The 19,231-nt window shown below is 31.5% G+C and overlaps 1 long non-coding RNA gene across 2 annotated transcripts; it reads right to left on the bottom strand.

The window, feature by feature from the left end:
• Positions 1-1,766: 1,766 nt before the first annotated feature.
• On the bottom strand, positions 1,767-6,053 carry LOC105776810 (uncharacterized). 2 transcript variants are annotated; one of them, XR_008190281.1, is made up of 6 exons: positions 6,017-6,053; positions 5,648-5,808; positions 3,317-3,561; positions 2,992-3,210; positions 2,740-2,832; positions 1,767-2,644 (listed from the first exon to the last, which is right to left on the bottom strand). It is a non-coding gene; the product is annotated as an uncharacterized LOC105776810 (long non-coding RNA). The 2 variants fall into 2 exon arrangements; XR_008190280.1 differs by lacking the exon at positions 6,017-6,053 and having other exon boundaries at positions 5,648-6,010.
• Between the last annotated feature and the right edge of the window lie 13,178 nt (positions 6,054-19,231).

Here is a 19,231-nt window from a genome sequence, read left to right as displayed (position 1 = left end):
GTTGAGAGCACTTATCTGTATATTGAGGAATATTTTTTTAAGAGTGTAAACAAGTTTGTTACTTGGTTTTACAATTAGGAGAGAACTTAGAGGTGAGTGATTTGGATCTTTAGGTACAAAAGTAATGTTGCTATACTGAGTACGATAGGACTTAAATCACTTGTTGTATTGGGATTAATTATAATGGATTTACTCACTGAGTTAGGGTCCACAAACGTTGAAAAACCAAACTGCATAAACAATTTCTTGTCCCCTATTTTTGTTGTGTTCTATACAATGTCATCTAAATTGCTCACTTTTGTTGTCACACTACAACAAAACAAGCCTACCGCGACACTTTTTTTGACCTAAGAAGACGCAAAAAAGGTTGGCATAGGTTTCGCGACGCTTCTCCCGAAACTTCCAAAAAGGTTGCCTATAGCACAGTTGACATAGACTCTACGACACTTTTGAAAAAGCGTCAGGATAAGTCAACATAAGCCGGCCCTTATTAAAGGGTTGGGAAAGACCTAGTCAAGGCCAACCTTTGAAAAATGTTGGGATAGGCTCGTCTAAGGCAACCTTAAAAAGGTTGGGATAGACTAGTCTAAGATGAACTTTTAAAAAAGTTGGGATAGACTTTGTCTAAGGAAACCTTTAAAAAAAGTTGGGATAGACCTTGTCTAAGGCAACCTTTAAAAAAGATTGGGATAGAATCGTCCAAGGTAACCTTAAAAAGGTTGGTATAGACCTTGTCTAAGGCAACCTTTAAAAAAGGTTGGGATAGACCAGTCGAAGGCAACCTTTTAAAAAATTTGGGATAGACCTTGTCTAAAGCAACTTTTTAAAAAGGTTGAGATAGACTTGTCTAAGGCAACCTTTTAAAAATGTTAGGGTAGACCAGTCTAAGGCAACCTTCAAAAAAGGTTGGAATAAACTCGTCTAAGGCAACCTTAAACAGGTTGGGATAGATTCGTCTAAGGTAACCTGAAAAAGGTTGGGATAGGCATTGTCTAAGGCAACTTTTAAAAAAGGTTGGGATTGACCTGTCTAAGACAACCTTAAAAATCTTGAGATAGACTCGTTTAAAGCAACCTTAAAAAGATTAGGATAAACCTTTTCCAATGCACCTTAAAAAAAGTTGGGATAAACCCGTCTAAGGCAACCTTAAAAAGGTTAGGGTAAACCCATCTAACGAAAACTTAAAAAGGTTGGGATAAATCTTTTGTCTCATGTCCAATGTTTTTTTACGACATTTTTCCTCGATTTTTAAGAGCCTATTTTGGCAAAATATGAGCAAATTTGTATGTATTGGGTTTGAAAAAGTTTGAGACAATATTAATTGAACAATTAATTAACATAAAATGATTATATAAATACACAATTACCATTGAATATTGCAGTTAGTAATTTATATAAAAATCCTAATAGAAGCAGTCAACAAGTTGCAAACATGTTGTCAACCTATTTCACATGACAAAAAAATTATACAAATCCTAATAGAAGTAGTCAACACGTTGCAAACATGTTGTCAACCTGTTTCCCATGACATCAAAAAATTATGGGACAACTGCATTCATCAACCACTATAACATATATATATATAATACATAATATGCAGTAAGCCTCATTCATCATCATTCGAACTAAAGGCTTTATCATCAAGTCCGCTACTCTGAAATTCAATTGCAAATATAGCAATGTGCATTTTCTATTTATATGAGTTAGATGAGAAACAACATGAACACATGGGAAGAATATTTTAGTATTAACCAAAGAACCATAAATTGAAACTAAATAAAGAATTTTCATCAATACATCCATTAATTATTAGTTGAGTAAGCAATGAAGACATCAAATAAGAACCTACCATTCAATTACAACAATCAATGTCTATTAAATCATTAACAAACTTATTGACAATCTAGTTACAAAATAGTCACTTTATTATCTTACTATGAAAAGCCTTGTACTTACTTGACATTCCCTTTGCCATATTCTCGTTGAGGAGAGCCTTATACTTATTCTCACGAGCATCCATCATATCCATGAACTTTGTCTCTCGAATTTTAGTTAATTTCATAAATCTTTCTTCTACCTCAGCTATCAAACGAGCTTCTCACTCTGCGGCTTTCTACAGAATCAAGATTCTACTTCCTCGAGTAGAGTTTTCTCTCAAACTGCTTGTTCGACTTGAATTGTTTATATTTTCTCAACATGTTTAGTGCTTATCTCTTTAATTAATGTACTGATGACTAATGTAGATTGGCTTCCTCGGGTGACTGAACCATAGCCAAACAACCTGGATTTGGTCATCCCACGTCCATATCCCAACATTTTTCCATCCTTGTCAGGGCCGAACAATTGTGTATACACCTTGTTTTCTAATGCAATATTATTTTGATGTGCAAAAGAACTCTCAGGTATTGGCATAGATTCTTTAACCCTCTTGCATGCTTCATTCTACAGTTCTCTTTTATTAGAAAAATATATTTTAAAAAAAAGTAAAACTGATGTCAAAATAAATTAACATAAAAAATACCCATTTGTTTCTTACATAAACTTGTTCTGCTATCTCACTGCTCAATTTTTCACTCTCATCTTTTCGCAAATGTTGAAATCTAAACTGCTCCAAACGCAAGGGTTCACGGTCTTCCTTCTCAGCCTATTATACAACAAAACAATAATTGTTAACAATATTCACCAATGAGCGCAGAACAATTAATTTAAGTTACATATTGATTAATATGTAATACTTACAAATTGTGCATTGAGGGTCGCATATCCTATGTTACTAGTGGTGTGTGCATAATGCACTTTTGTTCAGGATTCTTTCGCCTTTTCTGATTGTGCCTGTTGTTTAAATATGAGAAAAAAAATATGAGAGTAATAGGAAAGCTAAGTTTATTGTGCCTCATTCAACACATCACGCATATATGCACCCCTTACTTTGATCGTACCGTAAGTGGAAGCAAAAAAAAATGGGACATTTAGTCTAATAAAAGTGCATACCGTAGCTTGTGGTGTTCCCCATTGCTCCACCAACCACTTCCATTGATCATCATGCACACAAGGAGTATTGTTTTCATATATTTCTTAAATCGGTCAACCTTCTCTGACCATCTTTTTATGGTATCTAGTCTTCAAAGTCGATTTAAACTCCTTCTAGAGTTTTCCAACATGTGAGAGGATGTTGGAGTCCTCCACCTTACCTTGGAGATCAAACTTTTCCTACACATATAACAAATTAATGTAACAAGTACTCATTACATACAATTTCAAATAATGCAAAATTATTGCAATACTTTAAATTAGAAAATGATTATGTACTACATACATGATCGATTCTCAATATGTTTTCCAACACATATTTGGAAAGATGTTTCCAATGTTTTGTATTCAAAGGATAGATAGAACCAGTCTTTGCAATTGTACCAAGAAATTCAGCCAATTTGGACACTTCCTTCCCAATAGGCTAGCCATATTGGTTGTCATCTACTATTATACGAGTTCCTGGGTGAAGATTCCATATATCTTTCATATTTGTAGGCCCTCGCTTTCTCTTAGTACCCTTAGTAGCCTCTGTCAAAAGTAGCAATTATAGTTTAGATATGAAAATGAAACAAAAAAAAATTTATGTATCAATGTGAAAAAATAAATATGATGCAAGAGCAAATTGTGAATATGGTAAAATAAAATAAAAAACATACCAATATTAATTATATAAAAGCATAATAAAAGATGAATACAGATATTATACTAGCTGCCTTAGGTGAATTGTGAGAAGTGAAATCCCATTTTCCAATATAAGATAGGGGATACACAGTATAACTTTGTATCTAGCAGAGCAGTTTATAGATAAAAAGGGTTCATGTTGGTGACAAAACAGGATTTTTATGTATTAAGGTGTTGTTTCCAACATTTTGTACCTCAAGCATAAACCAGTTTTTGATTCTTTAAATAAACCACACATTCCCACAATTCATCTCTGTTCTCTTTCTCAGCACATCGTAACATTGATTAAATTGGTATAATAGTACAACTCTATTTCCTTGTTTGAAAATATGAAACTACCTCTACCCCTTGTGGACCTTGTCATAGTAAAAAATGTAAAACATTAACAGTTAAATGCTGTAAACTTGTTTTTATCTACATTTTCATGTTCATAATAATTGTAATCTTAATTGATTTAGAGATAACATTAATGTTTTGATCTACCCATTGAAATTTAGCACTACCAAATTCCATTATGTCATGGACTATACTTTCTTCATTACAAAGCACCCTCACTAACTTACCTTTTATTTTATCTATCTTAAAAAATACATAAACAAGTTTTTTTTATGCTATTACTTGTAATGTGAAAGTGCCTCAAATAGGGGTAAAGTCAAAGAAGCATCAAACTTCTTTATTTAAGAGAAGGGTTTTTGAATGATTTTATTTCTGAACTTGATTCACCAATAATAGGAGTCTTGAATAGGAAGCATGGGTAAGCCAAAATAGTACCCTATTCTCTTGGTAACAGGAAAGGTGGGGAATTTGTGATGCTAATGGCAATGTTCAACAGTTCAAATAACAAGATTCTTTTTAACTCAACTTAATTTCGAAATCTTGCTTTAAGGATGAATTTAACTTATTTGATTTACATTTCATCTAAGGATAAAAATAAAAGGAAACATGAGGGTTGGATCCACAATAGAAATAGAAATAAAAGAGGGAAAATAAAGGAAAGCAAAAGCTTGCAGTGGTCTCGAATTTAACAATATTTGCATCTCACTCTACTTCATCATCTTTGCATATTTAATTTAACAATATTTTATGACCATTATTTTTTGAATAATTAAACATATATCATTCAATTAATAATAAATTTATAATTTAAACAAAAATCAATTCATCACTTTTAACATCATAAACAATTCCCATATAGAAGTACAGGCTAAATTATCTCGGATTAAAGAGACTAAACCCTCAAATTTCAACATACTGAAATCATAATTAGATTAAATTAAGCAAGGAATGAAACAAAGAAAAAAAAAAACAAACACAAAGTTAAAGCTGAAATTTTTTGTTTCTCTGTATATATTGTGAACAAAAAGAAAACTAGGCTAGCAAACCATTAGCCATTAGTCAACTTAATCAACTTAATTAAAAGATGGCTAAATTGGGAAAAAAAAAGATGTTGATTATTTTGCAAATAATGACTTGGATCAATTATAAGCCAAAGAGTAAAAAATTCCCAAGAGTCCCCTATTTAAGAACCAAATAGTTGTCTTCTAATTTCTAGGTGAAACTAAAACCTATCATATCACAGCAATAAGTAAAGACAGCAGATGCCAAAATCTATATACATCAATAATAAGCTTGAACATATGTTGCATAAAAGTTGAAAACAGTCAAAGTAAAGTGGTAATTTATATAAATTTTCAATTGAAGAGTCAAATTAGACAAAAAGAAGTCAAACCTAAATGGAAACTAGTTGAAGACCTAACCTTATAGCATAAACCAAAATCTATCTCCCATTCAAGCACGAATTGTTATAAACCCTTATATGCTAACAAGAATCTATCAAGAAACTTAATTGGAAAAAGTGAGAAGGGGCATTTGCAGAATGTAATAAATGAGTGTAAAACCAGAGAAAGAATAAGTGAGAAGGCAATAAAAGTACCAGCCAGAGTTGCAGGTACTTCTTTTGCTATTTGAGTTAGAGTTTCATCTCCCATACTTTGACTATCGGTAGCAGCACTTCCCAAGGTGTTCGAACCCATGGAAGAACCCCTCAAAGAAAATCGTACACCTTTTAATGTTCGCGCTTTGCTGATCATTTTCCTAGAAAAACAGAGTGGTAATAGATGACGGTTAATGATGAAGCACCCAACAGAGCACAGAAAAGGTCATGGGTTTTGAGGAGGAGGAAAAGAACGTGAGATTTGAACTAGGAAAAATATGAATTCTAAACTTCCTTTTAAGATTTGTTGACGGGAAACTTGAAGCCGACGGTAAATTTGGAGCAAGGTTGGCTTATTTATTTGCTTACCTTTTATTTTGGCTTTTAGGGTTGGGTCGACAAGTTTATAATCAAAAGAAGGGAGAACGTCCATATATATATAATGTGAAACTATTAATGATCAATGTGAAATTTTGTTAATGATTTGTTATATTTTACCATCAGGTTATATATTCGTCTACTTTTTAAAAAAAAAATTATATTTTTAAACTGAAAGTAAAATTACAAGTCCACTTGAGTTCTACATTGAGTTATGTTATTTTACTATTTAATTGAATTTTGCTATGAAAATTTAATTTAATTAAAATAATTTAGGACAAGATCTAATAAAAAATTATATTTTATTTTAATAGTTATTAGAAATAATAAGTTACTTGATATAGTATTAAAATTTAATAAAAATGTTATTTTATAAAGAGAGAAACTTATTTCTTCTTTTAAATATATTTTAACTTTTAATTTTTATTCATTAAATAAAAATTTATGTTAATTTATTAAAATAAATTTTTTGGAACAACTCTCATGTGCAATTCCTAAATGTGTATATCATTAATGTTGAGTGACAAGTTTATAAATAATATCAATCAAATTCAATCATTAATGTTGAGTCACAAGTTTCAATATTGAATTATTAACACGAAAAAACCGAGCATAGTAATTTTGAAATCTTGTGAATTAGCAAAGGTTCTAATTTTGAAATCTTTTTAGCAAGTGAGTGGCAATGGCAGATCACCTGAAGACAAAAAAAGACAAGCAAAAACATAATAGAGACAGTAACCTTTACACAAAACCCTATAATTTTCTCAATCTACCACTCATCTAAAGACAAAAAATATATATTATAAAGTAGACAAAAATGTTAGAAAAACTGATTTGCTAGTGATCTCCTCATCTTGGGTATAATGGTGTATAAGCAGCAAAGGAACAAGGAAGTTGAGTTCACTCTTTATATAACACTTTGAAAATTATAACTTTCAGTTAAGTACAATTATAAATAAAGAGATGTTGAAACTAAAATTATTAAGTTACAATGTGATGATCACACTGCAGATATTCATCATCTTCTACTGGGGTTTCAACGCCTAGATTGTACAAAACTCTTAGCTTTATTCCAATAACATGGAGCCATCCTTCACTCTTGCCATCCTCAACATAAAATACTTGTTTCGCTTGAGAAGCTAGTATATATGGATCGTCCGAATCACGATTCCCTATATGGATAAGCTCAGAAAATTTCACCATAATAAAACCATTTGCGTCCTTCTTCAACTCTTAGAGATTTAATATTCACCCAATCACATCTAAGCATGATAACCCAAAAAATTCTATAATATTTTAGCTCAATAATTTTAATGCAATTGCCATAATAGTTTCTCCTGTCAGCAAAAACCATCATGCCACTATTTTGAGTCTTATGATATTGCTCACGTTTTTTAGTATGGACCCTAAAACCATTAATTATAAGCCCATCATATGTGGAAACCATCTTATGTGATCCTCGAGCAAGAGCAATTACATCAGCATCAACTTGTTCAGTTTCCATATTTGGAATCCGACCATATAGTAGGAAATCAATTAGCTCTTATTCTATGAACAAATTTCTATAATGTTCCCTTATTATGTAATAATATGATAATTTATTTTAACAGTGACAATTTACCTATTTTGCAAGCCATTTCGAGAACTTTTCAACCAACCATTTGTCCTTTGTGCGTTTACTAATTTGAATGCCATCAAAAGCAGCTCGCTGAGACTCCAAAAATTCCCTATAATATATTAAGTATTTTGCGAAAAATCTTGTCAAAATGCATACAAATTAAGAAATATTACTTTATTCGTCTATTGGTTAAGAACAAGAAATGAATGACAAGATTTTCCTCAGGAAACTCACTGATGGTGTGGTGATAACTTATCGCTATGCAATAGAACCTAGACGTTTTCTTATGCAAGAGACCGCATGTCCAATACCTTCGTGTTCATGGTACCAATTGGACGTCCTCCAAAAGAGAAAATGTATTGTTTTTGAGTATTCCCATCATTCTTGGGAGGACGGGAAAATATAGTCTCCACATCAGAAAAATAACGGGAGCAAAATGTAAGACCTTTTGAAACTATGTACCCTTCAACAATGGAACCTTCAGGATAAGCTCTATTTCGCACTGAAGCTTTCAATCCCATAAGATACCTACATCACATACATATATTTTTACATACTTGTTATATATTATATTAAAATAATAAAAATAAAATATTGTGAAATATTATTGATATATTTCATATACCTTTCGATCGGGTACATCCACATGTATTGAACAGGTCCACCAAGCTTAGCCTCCATCGGCAAATGAATAATCAAATGAATCATGATTGTGGAGAAACTTGGAGGAAATATTTTCTCCATTTCACAAAGTGTTAACACGACTTGTATTTGAAGTTGATCAACTTCTTATGGATCAAGACTTTTTGCACATAACCTCTTGAAGAAATCTGATAGATTTATAATAACACTTGACGGTTACTCAGGAAAGAAGATTGTCCAAGCCAAGCAAAAGGGGAAGGCTAAAATACAACCCCAAGCTGATATAAAGAAAGAGTCCAAGTGTTTCTTTTGTAAAAAGAAAAGACATTCAAAGAAGGATTGTGTCAAGTTTAAGAGTTGGCTTGAAAAGAAAGGTAAATCAATCTCACTTTTTTGTTTTAGGTAAAATATGATTGATGTTAGTTATAATACATTGTGGATTGATTCTGGTTCTATAATCCATATCTCAAATTCCTTATAGGGATTAAGAAACCTGAGGGAACTAGTGGGAGCTAAGCGACACATCTATTCAGGAAATAAGATGGAGTCGTATGTGGTAGCAATTGGAACATGCAAATTAGTGCTTAGGAGTGACTTTGTTTTAATTTTAGAAAGGACTTTATATATTTCCAGTTTTTCTAGAAATTTAGTTTCTATTTCAAGACTTGCACTATTTGGTATTGTTTTAGTTATTCAAACACTAGTTTTAGTTTATTTTATAAATCTGAACTTGTTGGAAATGATGTTCTATTTTATGGTCTTTATTCTCTTAATTTGCAAAATAATACCACTCATAATGTTATGCATGTTCAAATTGATACTAACCGTTGTGTTATAAATAAAGATTTCTCTATTTTATGGCACCAAAGATTAGGAAACATTTCCATTGAAAGGATTAAGAGATTAGTAAATGTTGGGGTACTCTATTTTAGATTTTACTGATTTTAGTACTTGTTTTGTATGCATTAAGGACAAACAGACTAATAAGTCAAAGAAAGGCGTCAAGAGGAGTTCAACGATATTGGAAAACATCCATTCTAATATATGTTGCCCAGATATGGATGTGCAAGGTCAGAATTACTTTACCACTTTCATAAGCGATTACTCACGATAAATGTATCTCTACATGCTTCATCACAAGAGCGAAACATTAGAAACCTTTAAAGTTTTCAAGGATGAAGTAGAGAAACAATGCGATAAGCAAATCAAGATTCTGAGAACTGATAAAGGTGGTGAGTATTACGGTAGATACACCAAGGATGGACAAGCACCTGGTCCATTTGTGAAGTTTCTTCAAGACAAAAATATAGTTTCCCTATACACCATGCCAAGCTCACCTGATTAGAATGGTGTTGCAGAAAGAAAAATCGGACTTTAATGGACATGGTGCAAAGTATGCTTAGTAGCTCTAAGTTGCCTAAGTCCTTATGGGTTGAAGCTCCCAAAACATCTGTGTATATATTAAACTGAGTTCCAACCAAGGTTGTCCCAAAGACACCTTTTGATTTGTTTAAAGGTTGGAAACCGAGCTTACGACATATATGCATATGGGAATGCCTATCTGAAGTAAGAGTTTATAACCCACAAGAAAAGAAACTGGACCTAAGGACCATTAGTCGGTGTTTCATTGGATATGCCAGAAGATCCAAAGGATACAAATTCTATTTTCCATCTTATCGCATTAGAATTATGGAATCGAGAAATGCAAAATTTCTTGAGAATGACCCAATCAGTGGGAGTGATATGTCTCAGGACACGATTCTTATAGGTCAACCTTTCACTTCATGTGAGAAATTGGTTATCATACATAACACCCCTCAAGCTCAACCGGATGTTGAACAACCGATCAATGAAAATCCACAAGCTGCTGAAAACACTGTAGTTGATCAAGTTGTTTAAGAAAATCCAAAAATTATTGAACAACCAGTTGAACAACATGGTCCACAAGAAAATGTTTGTTCAATATTGAGGAGATCTACTATAGAAAAGAAATTAACAATTTCTAGTGACTATATTGCGTATCTATAAGAGTCTGACTATAATATAATATTGGAGCTAAGAATGATCTTGAGTCAATTTCATAAGCCATGAGTTGCAAAGAGTCAGAATTGTGATACAATGCTATGAAAGAAGAGATAAATTCCATAAAAAGTAACGATCTTTGGTGTCTTGTGCCATTGCCTGAAGGCGTAAAAACCATTGGATGTAAATAGGTCTTTAAAAAAAAAAGACTCAATAGGCAACATAGAAAGACATAAACCCAAACTCATTGCGAAAGGATTCACTTAGCGAGAATGAGTCGATTATACTGAGACTTTTAGTCTTATATCTAAGAAAGATTCCTTACGCATTATGTTAGCATTAATAGCTCATTTTGACCTTGAGTTGCAACAAATGGATGTGAAAATCACCTTTCTCAATAGTGACCTAGAGGAAGAGGTATACATGAAACAACTTGAAGGGTTCTCTTCTAGTGATGGTGAACAGTTGGTATGCAAGCTAAAGAAGTCCATATATAGATTGAAACAAGCCTCTTGACAGTGGTATTTGAAATTCCATGAAGTTATCTCTTTTTTTTTTGTTAAGAATATCATGGATCAATGCATACACCAGAAGGTCAATGTGAGTAAAATTTGTTTCCTTATTCTATATGTGGACGACATTTTACTTACAATAAATGATAGGGGTATGCTACATGAGGCGAAACAATTTCCTTCTAAAAATTTTGATATGAAAGATATGGGTGATGCGTCTTATGTCATTGGCATTAAGATTCATCGTGATAGACATCACAATATCTTAGGTCTATCTCAAGAAACCTATATCAACAAATTTTTAAAAATATTTCGAATGAAAGATTATTTACCAAGTGTTACTCCTATCATGCAGGGTGATAAGTTCAATTTGAACCAGTGCCTGAAGAACGAATTTGAGAGAGAGAAAACAAAAAACATTACATATGCTTCTATTGTTAGAAGTCTGACGTATGCTCAAGTCTACACAAGACCTAACATTGCATTTGTAATTGGAATGTTGGGAAGATATTAGAGAAATCTAGGTATTGACCAGTGGAGAGCTGCAAAGAAAGTTTGGAGTATCTTAAAGGGACAAAGGACTACATGCTTATGTACAAATGATCAGACAATTTGGAGGCGACTGACTATTCCGTTTCAAATGTTTTCGACTGTGTTGATTCATGTAAATCAACATTAGGTTATGTATTTATGTTTTTTGGCAGAGTTATATCTTGGAGGAGCGTCAAACAAACCTTAACAACTACTTCCACTATGGAGGCTGAGTTTGTTTCATGTTTTGAGGCTACCTCACATGGAGTATGGTTGAAGAGTTCCATTTCTGGGATTAGACTCGTGGATTCAATTTCTAGGCCGTTGATGATATATTGTGATAATTCAACTGTTGTCTTTATGGCTAAGAACAACAAAAGTGCAAGTCGAAATAAACATATCGACATTAAGTATCTAGCTATAAAGGAATGTGTTAAAGAAAAGAAAGTGGTCATTGAGCATATTAACACTGAATAGATGTTAGCTGATCCTTTGACTAAAGGCATGCCACCACACAAATTTAAGGATCATGTTGTTACTATCGGACTTGTTCCCACCATGTAAATTTTCGTTATAAGAACGATTATAAAGAAACTTTGTTAAGTTTGATATTTTGGCCATTTTGGTCATTTCTAATGATTTCATACACCTAATTGTATGGAATAAAAGCATAATGTATATTAATCATAGAAGATTATAAAATATGCAAAAATTGAACATTTACATCACATAAAGTCTAATTTGGCATACTAAAAGGCATTCAAAAATTTGTATACTAGACCAAATAGGTCAAAAATAAATTAAACATACAACATTAACTCCCCCTAACTAATAGCATATGAGAGCCATATGAATTATTTTTTCATGTTTTTTTAGTCACAAAACATTTTGAAAACATCAAAGTTACAAATTCATTTGAACACAAGATCAAGGCAAGGTAGTAATACCTAGTTCTCTCCTAAGTGTCCAAAACCTTTTATTATCTAATGGTTTGGTAAAAATATCAACTAATTGGTTCAAAGTATCAACAAATTCTAGAACTACATCTCTTTTTTGAACATTATCTCTAATGAAATGATGTCTTATCTAAATGAGCTTAGTTCTAGAATGTTGGATGAGATTTTTTAGTGAAAAAAATAACACTCGTATTGTCACACTTGATAGGAATGGTATCTATATCAATTCCATAGTCCTTAAGTTGTTGTTTCATCCATAAAACTTGAGCACAACAACTACTAGTGAAAATGCATTTCGCTTCAATGGTGGACAACGCAACACTATTTTATTTCTTTGAAAACCATGAAATTAACATGTTGTCTAAGAATTGACAAGTATCGGATGTAATTTTCCTATCTAGCTTGCAACCTCCAAAATCCACATCTGAGAAACTATGCAAGCTAAAGGATGAATCTCTAGGGTACCAAAGTCCTAAATTAGGAGTGTCTCTAAAGTACCTAAAAATTCTCTTAATGGCTTGTAAATGAGATTCCTTAGGACAAGATTGATATCTAGAACACAAGCAAACACTAAACATAATGTCAGGTCTACTTGCGGTAAGATAAAGTAAAGAACCAGTCATTGACCTATACAATTTATACCTACACATTTACCTTCTTCATCTTTGTCAAGCTTTGTAGAAGAGCTCATGGGTGTAGCTTGCGGTTTTAGATTGTCATCCCAAACTTCTTGAGCATTTCCCCTGTGTACTTAGCTTAATTGATGAATATGTCATCCTCATTTGCTTGATTTGGAAACCCTGAAAGAAGTTTAATTCTCCCATCGTGCTTTTTTTAAATTTACCTTGCATTTGCTTGGAAAATTCTTGACAAAGAAGATCATTAGTAGCACTAAAAATAATATCATCAACATATATTTGAACTACTAACAAATCCTTGTCTTTTCTTTTAATAAAAGGTGTTGTGTCAATCTTCCCTTTACAAAAACATTTTTTAATAAGAAAATTTTATAATCTTTCATACCAAGCTCTAAGAGCTTGTTTCAAACCATATAAGGCTTTTGAAAGTTTGGAAACATGGTTTGAAAATTTTGAATCTTCAAAACCAAATGGTTGTTTAACATACACTTCTTCATTTATAAAACCATTTAGAAAAACACTTTTTATATCCGTTTGATGCAATTTAAAATCATTAAAGCATGCAAAAGCTAAAATAATCCTAATGACTTCCATCTTGGCTACGGGAGCATAAGTTTCATCATAATCTATTTCTTCCTCTTGAGTACAACCTTGAGCAACAAGTCTAGCTTTGTTCCTCATTATGTTACCACTCTCATATAGCTTGTTCCTAAAAACCCCATTTAATACCTGTAGTAGATTTATCACAAAGTCTTTCAACTAGGGTCCATACTTTACTTCGTTCAAATTGATTTAACTGTAACAGCCCGATTTAGGGCTTAGTCAGAATAATGGTTTCGAGACCACAAATTCAAAGAGGAAAAATTTATTTTTACTATATTTTTATGGTCTAGAATTTTATGGAAAGATTTTGTGAAAATTTCGTTCGAAAATTTTGACGTTTGAGCACTCAATTTAGTCAAAAGGACTAAATTGTAAAAAGTGCAAAAGTTGAGTTTTATTTGTTAAAGGTATTTAATTGTTATGGAATTATAAATTAGGGTTCCTTATGTGGTAATTAGACCATTAGTTAGTGATGGACAAAAATGGACAAGAAATAAGTGAAATAGGATTTTTTTAAGTAAGGGCATTTTGGTCATTTACTAAATAAATAGAATTAAAATGGGAAAAAGATGTAAAAAATGGTGTTATCATATTTGCTTACTGCTGAAACTTGAAGGACTCCATATCTAGGGTTTTGGACACTTTCAAGCTTGATTGTAAGTGCATTTTAGCCCCGTTTTTAATGTTCTTTGCATTTTTGAGATTCCCGTAGCTCGGTTTATCTATTTCTACTGTTATTTTGAGCTAGGGTTGAAATTTGAAAAATTACCCATGTGTGAAATGTATGTATTTTGATGTTTTATGGAAGAATATGAAGCTAGAATTTATGTTAAACAACTTTTGCTAGTCGATTTTAAGTGAAACCGAGCAAAATAACATAATCGGTAAAAATATTTAATGTTCATAAGTAAGAGTTAGAGTGAGAATTTAATGTTTCCATAGAAGGGAAAAGTGTTCAGCATGTTATAAAATATAAGAATAAGGAATAAAATTTAATTTCCGAACTTTGGGGCAAAAATGTAAATATGGAAAAGTGTAGGGACAAAATTGTAATTTTGTCAAAAGTTGAGTCAAGGATTATTTTGATAATTGTGAATACTAAACAAGCTAAGTTTTCTATTATAGATAAAGAAATACGTGGAATCAACCTCGATAAGGGAAAGGAAAAGATTGTGGATTGAATTGCAAAATTCCTATATTTTGCACCGAGGTAAGTAATATGTAATTAATACATTGTTTATAACTATTTCTGATATTTTTTTATAATATATGAGAAATGGTTGAATATGAAATAGTTATATAACAATTAGAAATTTAGAATTTATAGTTGAATCGATTAAAATCTGCTTGAATTGTGGATATATCATTGACAAGTAATAAGTGAAGTAGTTGAATTGAATTATTAAATTTGTTAAGGGATTGGATTGAAATATTGAAATTGTGATTTGTGTATGGATAAATTGTAAATCTTTGAAAAGTAAGAATCTCTGTGGGACTGTCGGAATAAGAAAGGCTTGAATAAAGTGCCTATAAACACGTGTGTAGTACTAAGTGCAGGCTACTACGTGTATCGATAGATAATGGTCACATGTGTAGTACTATGTGTACGCTACTATGTGTACCGGAAGGCTTTGGTCACGTGTGTAGTACTATGTGCAGGCTACTACGTGAACCGAAAAGTTTGATCACGTGTGTAGTATTATGTGAAGGCTACTACGTGTATCGAATGATAATAATTACACGGGTGGTACTATGTGCAAACCATCGAATATTCGCTATTATACTGACGTGTTCAACGGGATATGAGTATTGATAAATAAATATGAGTATGTGATTGAAGTGTGAAAATTTGCTAAAGAGTAACTGGAGTGATGAAGTTTCGTACTGTGCTTACAAAATAAATTGTTGTAATGTTATGTAAATGAGTGAAATTGAAACAGAACAGATTCGAACAGTGGAAGTGATGTTAGTTTGAAAAATCACCAACAATTGTATAAATTGAGTTATCGGTTGAATGAGGTATGAAATTAAAGCTTCATGAGTCTACTTTCATATAAAAGAAGCAGATCAAGCAAAAGAGTTGTATATTTTGAAATATTTGAATTTTTGTGAGGCAGTGTCGGATTGATTTCGGAATCCCCTGTTCTGACTTGGAAAAATCATTAAAAATTGTACAAAAATAATTATGAGATATAATTTATATTCTTATAATCCTTAATGAGATATTTTCAAAAGAAACAAACAAAAATATCATCTGAATTCTGTACAGTGAGATAATTCATTTTTAGTGAAGAGAGGTCAGAGATGTTGAGCAGTGAAACATGGGTGAATTTAAAGAATAAACTATACAAATTGGCAAAGTAAAAAATTCTAAAAATTTTATGATAAGACGGTATATGAGTCTAGTTTTAGGGAAAATTTACAGAACTTAATTTGGAGTTCCGTAGCTCCGGATAAAAATAATTTAGTGACTATGATGCAGAAAAATATTTTCCTAGAATTTGAATAAATATAAAATTTATGGTTGATTAAAATTATGTTATCTATGGAAACATGTTTTAAATTTGTTTATCAATTACATACGTACTTACTAAGCTATATGCTTGCTTCTCTTTTTTTTTCTTGTTTTATAGTGTTATAAATCATCTCGAATTCGGACAGTCGGGGATCATCCACACTATTTACATCTTTTGGTATTTTGAAACCAATATTTCGAATTATGGCATGTATAGAAGACTTAATGTTAATGTGATGTATATATATACTAATTACTACTTAGGTTAAGATGTTAATGTATATTAATTGATAGGTTGTTTTTTTAAATGCTAGTGAGTTTACTTTGAATGTCGTGAATGATTTAATTATGTTTAAGTATATAGTGTATTAGTTGAAATATTGAATTGGTTTGAGTTTGCATTTTGAAAATTTGTAGGAGGGATTAGACATTTGTAAAAGGGATTAGGTCAAAAATTTTATAAAAAACTCGATTGTATAAAATATGTATTTTATGTTTGATAATACTTTTTACCCTGTTTTGGCGATGAACACGGGTAAAAAGTGTTACATTAACTCTTCTTGCATGACCAATATCCAATATTCATCATTTAATACTTCTTTAATATTTTTAGGCTCAATGCATGAGATAAATGCAACATAATTACAAGTATTTCTAAGAGAAGATCTAGCAGTTACCCTTTTTAATGGATCTCTCAAAATCTTACCATCCTTCACATAATTGTACTATCTTGGATGATAGACTTCCATTTCCTCTAGGCTAAGTTCCTTTAGAGCATATTGTGTATGTTCTTGGATCCTTTCATTTGATGATTAATCAATTTTCTAATAATTGTTCCATATTTGTACATCATCATCATCACAAGAATCCTTTTTAGGAATAAAGTTAGAACATAAAAAACATGTATGGACTCTTCAACTACTAAAGTTCTTTTATTAAAAACTCGATAAGTTTTAGAATTTAAGAAATAACTAAGAAAAATTTCTGCATCACTTTTTGCATCAAATTTGCCAAGATTGTCTATTCCATTATTTAAAACAAAACACTTGCATCCAAAAGAATGAAAATAGTTAATGTTAGGCTTTTTGTCTTTAAAAAACTCATATGGAGTTTTATTCAAAATAGACCTAATTATTACACGATTAATATCATATCAAAAAGTATTTGTAGCTTTCGCCCAAAAATATTTTTGCAAATTATTTTCACAAAGCATAGTTCTAGCAATTTCTTCTAAGGTTCTATTTTTCCTCTTAACGACTACACTTTGTTGAGGGGTTCTAGGTGCAGAAAAATTATGATTAATACCATTTGAGTTAAAATTATGAAAACCAATATTTTGAAATTCAATTCCATGGTCACTTCCGACACTAGTGATAGAGTAACATTTTTCATTTTGATTAACTTTTGAAAATGTGATGAATTTTTCTAAAACTTCATCTTTAGTACTTAAGAAAAGAACTCAAGTAAACCTAAAATAGTCATCAACAAGCACAAAAACATATTATTTTCCACCCAAGCTAGTAGTCCTAATTGGTCCAAAAAGATTAACGTGAATTAATTGTAGAATTCTACTTGTAGATACATCATTAATAGGTTTAAAAGAAACTCTCTTATGTTTGCCTTTAACAAATGCATTACAAACTTTATCTAAGTTAAAATCAATTTTTGGCAATCCTCTTACTAAGTTATATTTAGCAAATTTATACAATATGCTCATACTAACATATCCTAATTTCCAATGCCCCCACAAAGAAGTATTTTCATTTTTAATCGTGAGGCAAAGGTTTGAATCATGCAAGTCTTCTAAATGCACCATGTATGTATTTTCTATTCTATGACCAACAAGCATAATCTTATTAGACACAATGTCAATGACTTTACATTCATTAGACTCAAATATAACATTGAGACATTTATCACATAATTAACTAAAACTCAAAAGATTATGCTTAGGACCGTTGACATATAAAACATTTTCAATAAAAATTGAAGAGTTTTTACCAATATAGTCAATTCATTCAATGAGTCCTTTGAAGTTGTCACCAAAGGTAACTTCTCATTCACTCTTTGGCTTCAATTTGATAAAATGACTCTTGTCACCGGTCATGTGCCTTGAGCATCCACTATCAAGGTACCATGAGTTTTTGCTTGAAATGTCCATATTGAAATAATGCTCCTTTTCCTACAAACATAGAATTAATTTTTTATTTTTGGTGCCCAAATTCTTTTGGGTCCATAAGCATTAGTTTCCAAGATTCTAATCCCTTCAAGTATCCATTTAGAAAGGATATCATTATCTTGAGTAGTTATGAGTCCTTTAGGGAACCATACACTTTTGACAATTTTTTCTTTGTAAAAACTTGGGGGGCCCTTGTGTTTATAGTAATTAAAGATTGATTTAACAAAGTTTTCTTTTGAACTTTCTCTCCTTTTAAAACCTTTAGGAAAAACTCTATTAGATAAAACTTTTTCTTTTTTTAAGCAACTCAAGTTACTTTTGATAATCATTATGAACTTTAAAAAGTAGATTATGCAAGACAGAATTCTTTCTCTCAAAATCATTTATAATTGCTTGCATACCATTTATCTTACTTTCAAGTTCATGATTGGCCTTGGAGAGTAAACTATTTTAATCTTTTAATTTTGACTTTTTTTTCTTATATTTTGAAACCATAAGTTCAAACTTCAAGCCTAATTCATCATAGACATCTTGTAACTCATCACAAGAATAAGAAATTGAGCTAGATGAGTTAGAATTTACCTTGGAATCTTATATGACCATAATGAAAAAGTAGGCTTCTTCTTTCTCATCATGAGTGACCTCAAGCTTGTCCTATATCTTCTTGGCATTGGAACAAGATGACACCCTATTGTATTCATCCGGACCAAGTGCACAAAATAGAATGTGCATGGCTTTAGCATTGAGTTGTACATTCCTTTTATCTTCTTCACTCCATTCTTTTACTCTTTGACACTAATTTCTCTCATTGTCTTTGAGAAATTGAGGGACCATCCATGATGATATCCCAAGTCGTAAGATCATTCGCTTGAATGAAGAGCATCATTCTTATCTTTCAATAAGAATAATATGCTTCAATGAAGTATGAAGGATTTGAGATGGATTAAGATTCTTCATGGAAATATAATTCGGAATTGGACATCATAGTTG

The sequence above is a fragment of the Gossypium raimondii genome, chromosome 10 (assembly GCF_025698545.1).
Source record: "Gossypium raimondii isolate GPD5lz chromosome 10, ASM2569854v1, whole genome shotgun sequence".
Lineage (NCBI taxonomy): Eukaryota > Viridiplantae > Streptophyta > Magnoliopsida > Malvales > Malvaceae > Gossypium > Gossypium raimondii.
Note: the sequence above shows the minus strand (reverse complement) of the source record. Positions and strands in the feature narration are given on the sequence as shown.